Raw genomic sequence first — 9843 nt, forward strand, 5'->3', positions numbered from 1 at the left:
ATTAAAGTTTGGGACAGTGAAACAGGAAGGCCTAGGATAGAAGAAGCAACAGGAGGGGAATTAGGCAGGGCTGCTTTGGCTCTAGAAATGTCATAGGAAAGAAATGAGCCTAGGTGGCTCTGCTTTGGCTCACTGGAAAGACAGAGAAAAGAGGCCTCTGGGGAAAGGTTCAGGGGTTATCCTGGGATAAGCTGCTGCTGCCCATTACTCCCCTGCTTGCAAATCTACAGGGGACCCTTAGAGTTTAGGTGATGCATGCCTAAGAGAGAAGAAAGGTGTGAATGAGCTCCTGGGTGGGATAGCATGTCCTGGGTCTTTGGTCTTTAAGGTTGGGAGTTTAGGGGTTTTATGCTGATGTGACAAAATGAGATTTATTCCCTTAACTTCATTTGTCATTGGGTGTGGTTGGCACAAATGGCACTAACTAGATTTCTGCTCTCTCCCTGAGTAAGGTGATTTAAGCTACTTAGCCTCTGGTTGAGGAGGAGAAGTGTAAACCACTTGCTCTTAAGTGTCCTTGGTTTAGGGAAGACAGGATCTTGTGATTTATTAGATGGCTGTAAACTGCTTGGCCCTTTAACTATCTGCCTCAGTTTCCCTACCCCACTTGTCCTGGCTTACTAGCATGTCTCAAGCCATACCCAACTTTCCCAGGATAATTTTCTCCTCTTTTCCCATGATTGTTTTATGTCTCTAGCTGAACACTTGCAATGTGAAATATTAATAGTAATATGGGTGGCTTTGTCTTGTCCAGATCAATGTCCTTAAGGGCAACAACCTCATTTTGTTCATTGCTATATTGTTAGAGCCTGAAATAGTAGCTAGGACATTGAAGATATTCATTTTGGGAGTGAACACAGAGGTCTGCACACGTATGTACTTTCAATGAGATGGGACCCTCCATGGCAGAAGCCCAGAGATCCTGTGAGCCTTAATGCCCACTGAGGGCAAAGTGTGGTCATGGAGAGAATCAGTATAAGGTAAGCCACAGATGGGACTTCCGGTTATCAGGCATGCCCCTTACTCCCTTTAAAGATTTCTCACTGGCCCCATTGGCTGCATAATCTATCACCTTATAAAATCCTCACCCATATTCAGGGTCCAGGTGAAATGTAAAATGCCCAAAGAAAATTCCATTCACTTATGACCTGGACACCTTACTTCACCAGTCACTGAAGGTGGTTTTGGTATAAAAAGAGCCTCTGGGGCACTGGGAATCCGATGTACAGGATAAAGAAAGGAACGTAACCCAAATTGTTCATTTAAAGTGGGTGGATGGGTCTTAGAGGAATCCAGAACCTAGAATTATATTCAAAGCATTGCCCTTGATTCCTGAGTGTATCTCTCCAGTGAGCTGTTCCATGGCTTTCATTAGATTCTTAGTATGGGTCCCAGGCTCTAAAGCAGTGGTCTCAACCTTTCTAATGCCACAACCGTTTAATACAGTTCCTCATGTTGTGGTGACCCCAACCGTAAAATTATTTTTGTTGTTACTTCATAACTGTAATTTTGCTACTGTTAATGAATCATAATGTAAATATCTGTGTTTTCCAATGGTCTTAGACTCTACAGCAGCAGTTCCTATGGTCTTAAGCTCTACAGTTGCGACCCACAGGTTAAGAACCACTAGCAGGGTCACCTAAGACCATCGGAAAACACAGATATTTACATTACAGTTTATAACAGTAGCAAAATTACAGTTATGAAGTAGCAACGAAAATAATTTTATCGTTGGGGGACACCACAACATGAGGAACTGTATTAAAGTGTCACGGCATTAGAAAGGTTGAGAACCACTGCTCTAGAGAGAATGAGAAGAGCTTGAGAAAATGGCCAAAGCTGGCCATTTGCACCCCATGTTCCTTGCTATACCAGAATAGCTCTGGAACCTGGGCCCACAGGCACCCCTGGCTGGCCTAAGGCACTGAGTGTAGGAAGAGACAATGGATGAAGATGAAGCAGAGCAAAGGTACTGGGGAGTTTCTGGAGGGAAAGATAAGATAAAGGGTAAGAATGTTGGATATCAGACACAGAGCAAGAGGAGGTCAGATGGCCCAATCCCCTTGTTTTATAGATAAAGGAGGTCCAGAGAGGTTAAGTAAGCCTAGCACTTGGGGTCAGTCATCAGCTGCCTTGCCAGAGATTGGCCTTGCTCTAGGCCATCTGTGTGCCTCACAGCTTGTTCATTAAACAACAGATAAGCTCCCGAGAAAAGGGCAGAAATGCTGCTCTTATCTAACTGTTTGGGTGGTGGCTAGGGGCTGCTGCATTGCTGAAAGCTGGCATTTGGAATCACAGAATAAGGAAACATTCCTCTGGAATTATGCGAATGCGTCATTCTTTAATGACCCCAGTCCTTAAAAAAAAAACAAAAAAAAAAAAACACACAAAAACTTAACCTGCTAACCCTGTTCACTTGCCAACGTTTACTGAGAATTTACCGGTTCCAGGAACTAATGGTAGCCTCCACAGCGATCAATGAGATGTCTTTGCCTTTGAGGAGTTTATGGTGTGGTTCTAATGAAGACATACCATTGCAAAGCAGCTGAGTGTATTCCCTAGAGGGCTGGTTTGTTATGGCCTTTACAAGATGAAAGTGAGCAAAAAACAAGGCCTCTTGGGACCTCAGCATGATAAATCTTGGACAATAAGGCTAAGGAATAGCTCTGGATCTTACCACAGCCTCTCTGGCTGGTGGCATCAGGGATGCCCTAATCAGCCCCACTTGGGGACCTGTCATTGTTGTTTCCAGTGTCACAGAGTCATGCCATTCCATGTGCCATGGAGACTGTAAGCCTGAGGAACGACAGCAAGCAGCACTGGTGCATAACTGAAACTTTAATCCATACCTCAGTGTCCTGAGGTAGAATTCACTTGTCAGCCAGGGCTCAAGGAAGCTTGGGAAGTGAATGAGGTCACATGGATGGTAAGCCATGAGCTGAGTCTTGAACTCAGGCCCTGGCCCCAAATCCTGCTCCTGTGACACTGTTACTTCTGCCTTTTCCCTCAGGTTAAAAGCCAAAATTGGACTGAAAAATCCTTTTGTCTTATCTGTTTTGCAGTGAGACAACATGTTAGGTCTTGCAAAATTTAATTGAAAGTTAAGGGGTGGGAGCTCTTCCCAAAAGTGACCAGAAGTGACCTCTGAAAACGGCTCGCTATTCACTTGATCCAGAAAACTCCACAAAATCATGCAAATCAAGAGGGTCAAATCTTCATATTCACTTTAAGAACACCTGTGAAACTTCCCAGGACATCAAGGATATGCATATTCAAAAAGCCACCAAGTATCAGAAGGATGTCACTTTATAGAAGCAATGTGTGCCATTCTGTCATTACAATTGTGGTGTTGGTAGGTGTGCCCAGGTCAAACAGTGGGGCTAGACACAAGGTTATCATCCCAATAAGAGTGCTTATTTTTTCCTGCACATGCTTAAAAATTCAGAGAGCAATGCTGACTTAAGGGTTTAGATGTTGACTCTCGTCACTGAGCGCATCCAGCTGAACAAAGCTCCCAAGATTCAGCACAGAACTTAGAGAGCTCCAGGTGGGTTAATCCCCCCATGAGCTCTCCCTGCCACACTGAGAAGACTGTTACTGAAAAAGAGCAGATTGTCCCTAAGCCATAAGAGGAGTTTGCACAGAAGAAAAAGATGTCCCAGAAGATACTGAAGAAACAAAAAGTTAAAGCCCAGGAGTAAATTCAACATGAAATACCAAAGTAAAAAAAAAAGGAGGGGGGGGGGTGAGAAATCTCTTAAGAGAAATGACTGTTGCTACAGAAATGATACGCAGCCTTGCCCTTTCTGCCTCCTCCACAAGACAGGCTCAGTGTGGGTGTCATGCAGTCCCTACACAACAGCAATGAGGGCCCCCTCATTGGTAGAACTCTGGTCCCACAATCTTTTGCACCCCCACCCCTTGATTCATGTCCTGAAAGGCCTTAAGTGATCAAGGTCTAGAAGGCTTTTCATTGATGATTTGCTTTATACTTTAAAGCAAACTCTCATTGGAGAGGATATCAAATTCCATTGAAAGACAATGGATTAGGTATCTGAGGGACAAGAAAGCACCCTTAAAGGGGCAAAAATGAAAGCTATTGCAACGAAAGAAGTTCCATAAAATGCACTGAAGTAGTGAGACCTGAAAGATGAGTACAAAAGCCCCAGCCCAAGAGCTCTGGGTCTGCATGCTCATGTGAAATGTGGGTTTCGGAAGCTTGTACATTTACCTGAGAGGTTAACTTGCTTTTTATGCACTGTCAATAGACTTCCCTATGTGGCTGAGGTCACCTAGCGGTGCCTCAAAGAAAAGTTCACACCAACCACACAATGTTTATCCCTCCAGACTTCCTTTTTTGAGTCCTATATGTCACCTGCTTAAGAATAAGAAAATTCCAGTGACTCAGTTGGACACTTTCCAGGAAGAATGACTAGAACCTCCAGTGTCAGGACTCTAGTGCCAGAGCATGGAAATCAGATCTCAGAATGTGCACAAGGATAAACTTTTCCCACTTTTAAGTGACCACTGAAAGGGATCTTACTTGTCTGGGCCTCATGTAGTTGGTTCATTTTTCAAGGAATAGAACTATACTATTAGAAGATCTTGAAATGTCTTTCAACCTCTGGTAACCCATGATTCCTTGGTGTAGCAGTTCATGGGCAGCTCTGCCTATCATTCCAAGAGTCCTGGTACATAACACCTTCCTTGAGACTTATGCTTCTCGCTCCTGAATGTATCACCTTTCTTAGTCAGGATCCTTAGTAAATGTTTAATGAAATTCTTCAGGACACTGAGTTATAGAGTGACTTAACAGTTGGAAAAAGAAAAAAAGAATATCCCACATCAAATGAAAGGAGGGGTATTTATATCAGGTAAAAGAAGGTTCAGGGAAGGAAGATAAAGACCTTTCCCAGGAAGAACCAGCTGAGCTGGGGGGATATGAGATGAACTCCAAGGTAGGATGTCTGTGGGTCAGTGAGAAGTAAGAGCCAAGAAATAAAGTTCAGTGAGGATGAATTTGGAAGTCTTTAATCTACTGGAAGCACAGAGGGTTTTTAGCAGAGGAAAAACTATCTGGCAGTGATGTTCAGAATGAACTGAAAGGGAAGGCCTGAGAAGAAAGGGGTCAGGGAGGTTATAATAGAAAATGAAATCTGGACAAAGGCAGAAACAATGCAAACTCAGGCAACAAGTTTGTAGCAACCATATACCAAGGTCTGGATGCTATTCTAGGAATGGGATACAGGTGTGAAGGAGACATGTATCCCGTGCTTTGAGGAATTCACCTTTTAGAAGAGGAAACAGACATTACTTTTAAGAATCAATGCCCCACTTATATTAAGGGATTTGAGGAAACATACAAAAATACATTCAATTACGAAGAACAAATATAAATGATTTTATTATCCTGAAAACATCTCTTTAGATAAAACAGTATGGATGGCTGATCTTACAAAGCCTGGCTAGGCAAGGCATTTCAAAAAGCACACAACTAGGTCTAAGTGTAATTGCTTGGGTCATGGCAATTCATTCAGATACTAAGTAAAGGCTGCGAATGGGCTGGGTCCAGATTGGGCCCACAGAGAGATGTTTTGTTTGGCATCATGCCAGATACTTTGAGAAAGGGGTTCTGTTCTATCATGTCCTACAAGTCTGTTCACCTCATTTGTGTCACCTGTGTAGCCCTTGAGTGCATCAGATCTTGGGATTTCTCAGAGTGGAAGGTCCACTAAGAATCTCCAATAGATTTCTTTTTAAATATATTTTTATTGATTTCAAAGAGGAAGAGAGAGGGAGAGATATATATAGAAACATTAATAATGAGAATCATTTATTGGCGCCTCCTGCACACCCCAACTAGGGATCAAGCCCATTACCCTGATTCCTGGCTGGGAATCAAACCCGAGACCTCCTGGTTCATAGGTTAATGCTCAACCACTGAGCCATGCCAGTTGGGCCCCAATAAATTTTTCACAAAGGCTTTTGAAAATAATTGGATTAGAAAGTTGAAGTTAACTTTTGGCAAGAATCTAGAAAGCAGATGTGAATTTGACTTTAATTGACCCCTAAAAATAAACCAAGCAGATGGTAGGGTTAAAGACGATTATAAAAATTAAAAATATGGACCAGAAGTAAAGGAAGTTCAGAAAAGTTCATTGAGGCAAGGATAATACATTTTTAGGGAATATCCTTAGAACTTTGGGACTGGACATGTTTAGATTGGGATGAAGGATATGGGTAGGAAAGTTAAGGGGTAAGTGAAAACAAGATTTTGAAGTTGAATGACTATGAAACCAATGTATAAAAAGTTGAAGTGTGATACAAGGAGTTTAGGAGGGAGTTGATGGATTTGGTATTAGACGTAAGTATGGAACATCTAAATGCTGATGTTCACTAGGCATTTGAGGCTTCTGATATAGAGCTAAAGAGAGAGGATAGGGCAAAGAAGGAACAGCAGTAAGAATTGGAGTCAGAAAAAGTAATGAGTTCTCAGAAGTGTGAAGCAAAGCACTTAATCGGGGACAGAAAGGTACAGAGGAATAAGAAGGAACAATGGGAGAAAAGGAAAAGCCTATCACAGTAAGTATAAACAAAAGGATTCAAGAAGGAGGAATGGCCAAATGGGTCCAATGACACAGGATGAGATAAAGAACAAAGATGAAGGTAAAAAGGCATGGACTGGGCAGTAGGAAGATCATATGTAACTTCTGAGAGACTGGTATGAGTGTAGTTGAAGCAAAAGCCTGGAGTTTTAAAAAGAGGAAATAGAAAGGAAATGGAAACAGTAGGCATGGGTTATTTGTTGACCCCCTGTTTAAAGAGGTTCAAATCATGGCTCCTCATTTCTCTTAGGACAAATTCTATTATCTTTAATGTGCCTACAAGGCTTTGCACAGGTGTTCCCTATCACTATCTCCATTCCCAGTAAACTCCACTCCCCTACTCTCTGAGCCCTGGGTCACCAGCCTTCTCTCTGTTCTTTGCTGATCATTCTTTCTGCCTTGCATCATGCTCATTCTCCCCCGACTCTTATCCCTTCAGGCTCTCAGCCCCACTCAGCAGCCCCTCCCTGAGACAGGACACTCTCTGGCCTGGGAAACTGTTCAATAAGAGTCTATACCTTCCCCTCCAAGACCTGGTCAGCCCTGGGTGGCTGAGATCACATCTGTCTCTCTCCTAACAGCAGCCCAGCCAAATCAGAAGATGAAACAGATGGTTGGGTCTCATTTCTCTGGGAGTGGGGGTATAAAGAAGAACAAACCAGGTGTGCTGGAGAGAATGAGAAGAAGGGCAGGCTTGACATCCAAGGTGGTCAGGTCATCTCCCTGCTGGACAGGTGGCCTCTATTCTGCAAGGTAGGATTTAGAAGTGTCTGGCCAGGCTAGGCAGCACTTCTGCAAGGTTGGAACCTGCAGAAAGTCTGGGCTATCTCAGGGCATCTGGGTGCCTATCTTGGCACTGTGGGTCCATGGTGTGTCCTGTTCCCAAAGCCACCAGGACATAAGGCTCTGCTATATCTCTAAGGGCCTTTGGCCCACTCAGACTAGGGGCTCTGGGTCTAGCACTAGTAATTCCTTGCCCTGAGGTGGTGAGGCATTGAGTGAAGGTGTTAGGATACCCGCAGCTCCATGCAGCAAAGGAGTACAGGTCTGGTTCATTAGGTGGCCAGAGCTCATTGTGGGATACCTCAGCAAGTGGGCAGTAGAGACCACCCTGCAAATAAATGCCTGTGTGTATAAATTATATGTATACATATGCATGGGGGTGAGGGGAGAGGATTCCTGGCACCCAACACATGTAAGTAGCCTCTATGAAGTTCTGGTACCACCATTCAAAGGCCTATCAGAATGTCCTACCAAACAGGAAACCAATACACAAGGAGAAGATAATCTTTTTTCTGAGGTCTATAAAGCTTATTCTTTAAAGGGAGTCATTCTGAATAGCCTAGGAATGAACAGAAATTATTAAAAAGTCCCTGAATAAGGCTGCTGCTCTCCCCACTCCTTTGATGCTAAGAGTGGGAACAGGGTAACTGGCTGAGGTCCAGGATGGGGGTGAGCCCCCGCTCCACAACTCTCCTAGAGGCTCTCACCTGGAGTTCCTGCAGCTCCTCCTCACCCTGGACCAAAGCTGCTCTGCTACTAAGGGGCATCTGTGGCCCAGTCCAGAGTCGCACCTTCCTACTCTGCTGTTTGGCTTCCCTACGGTTCTGAGTCCTCCCGGCTGAGGCCACGTGGCTGCCATGTGGCCAGGACAACCTTCCTGTAGTTTGCCTCATGTCCTTTTCTTTGGGGGCCCACTACCAACTTTTTGTTTTCTGTCCCAGAAACATTTCTGTCTCTCAGCACCAACTCAGAGTCTTTTAGACAGACTGTGGGGTCTTGAAGGTGCACGGAGAAGCCACCCTTAGATGGAAGCCACTCCATCTCCCTGCTCCCTTCATCTGACCTCTTGCCTTCTCTGACCTTCCCCATTCTTCCCTCTGTCTTACTTTCCCACCTCCTGACCAAGTTGGGAACTTGAAAGGGCCACACTGTGCCCTGGTTGGGCTATGCCACCATGGCGACCCCTGTGGCTCCGTGGGTGCTGGTCTGAGGCAGAGCTGGTCAATGATTGACCTTTCTTTGCCCCTAAGGGCCCCCCCCCCTCATTCTTGGTACTGTGACCAATGTAGCCAGCCCTTTCCCGTCCACTTGGAAGGTAGAGTTCACGAAGCAGTGAGGGTTCAGATGTCACTCACAAGGGCTTGTCTTATCTGCCTTCTTCCAATTCAGGATTCAAAAGATAAGTGAGGGCTTGGGAAGCTCCCAGTGCCTGGAGGAGGTCCAGGAGGGTGGCCCTGCTCCTTTCACCTCGGGGGCTTGCTCTGGGACCTTCTCTCCTTTTCCATCTCCCAGTGGCATGTGAAGGCCCCTTTCCTGGCAGGGCTGTGTTGAAAGTGCCCTCAGAGCAGGCATTGTGAGCTTGGCCAGGGTCCAGCTGGGATGAGCAGCTGGGGTGCTAGGTGTCTGCAGGTCTAGGACCCGGAGGTATGGGCTTCCCTCATCAGCCTCACCACCCCACCCCCATCCTCTCTGCTTCTCCCTCTGTACCCCTTGGTCCCGATCAAAGCCATTTAAAGTGGGTAGCACAATGCCTGGTACAGTGTAGACCCTCAATAAACATTTGCTAACAGACAAAAGAATGAAGCCATAAATAAATAAATAGTCCCTGAATGTAAGGACCGAATGAATCCCATTATAAGCAACAAAATGGCATGATTAAAAGCATGGACTCTGGTCCTGCCAGTGTGACTCAGTGGTTGAGCATCTATCTATGAATCAGGAGGTTAATTCTGATCAGGACATATGCCATGGGTGCTGGCTCAGTCCTCAGTAGGGGCATGCAGGAAGCAGCTGACCAATGATTCTCATCGCTGATATTTCTCTCTCCCTTCATGAAATAAAAAATATATTTTTTTAAAAAAAAGGCATGGGCTCTAGAGACAGACTATATCAACTCCAATCCAAGTTCTTCCACAAGTTGGGTGCCCTAGGATTATGCCTCAGTTTCATCACCTGACTTCAGTGAGGATGAATGGCTTAATATTTGTAAAGTGCCTGACATATAGCAAAATGCTTTGTTAGCATAAAAAAAAATCTCATCCTGCCCTGGCTGACTAGCTAAATTGGTTAGAGCATAGTCCTGATACACCAAGGTTACAGGTTCCATCTCTGATCAGGGCCCATACAAGAGGCAACCAATGAATAACTGAAACAACAAATTGGTCTCTCTCTCTCTCTCCCCCCCTCCCCTTCTCTACCTAAAAGATCAATTTTAAAAATCTTAGCCTTTCAGGTC

At 44.7% G+C, this 9843-nt stretch overlaps 1 pseudogene; it reads left to right on the forward strand.

The window, feature by feature from the left end:
- Window positions 1-3123: 3123 nt before the first annotated feature.
- On the forward strand, window positions 3124-3725 carry LOC118725828 (annotated as a pseudogene).
- Window positions 3726-9843: the final 6118 nt, after the last annotated feature.

The sequence above is a fragment of the Pipistrellus kuhlii genome, unplaced genomic scaffold (genome assembly GCF_014108245.1).
Source record: "Pipistrellus kuhlii isolate mPipKuh1 unplaced genomic scaffold, mPipKuh1.p scaffold_m20_p_1, whole genome shotgun sequence".
Lineage (NCBI taxonomy): Eukaryota > Metazoa > Chordata > Mammalia > Chiroptera > Vespertilionidae > Pipistrellus > Pipistrellus kuhlii.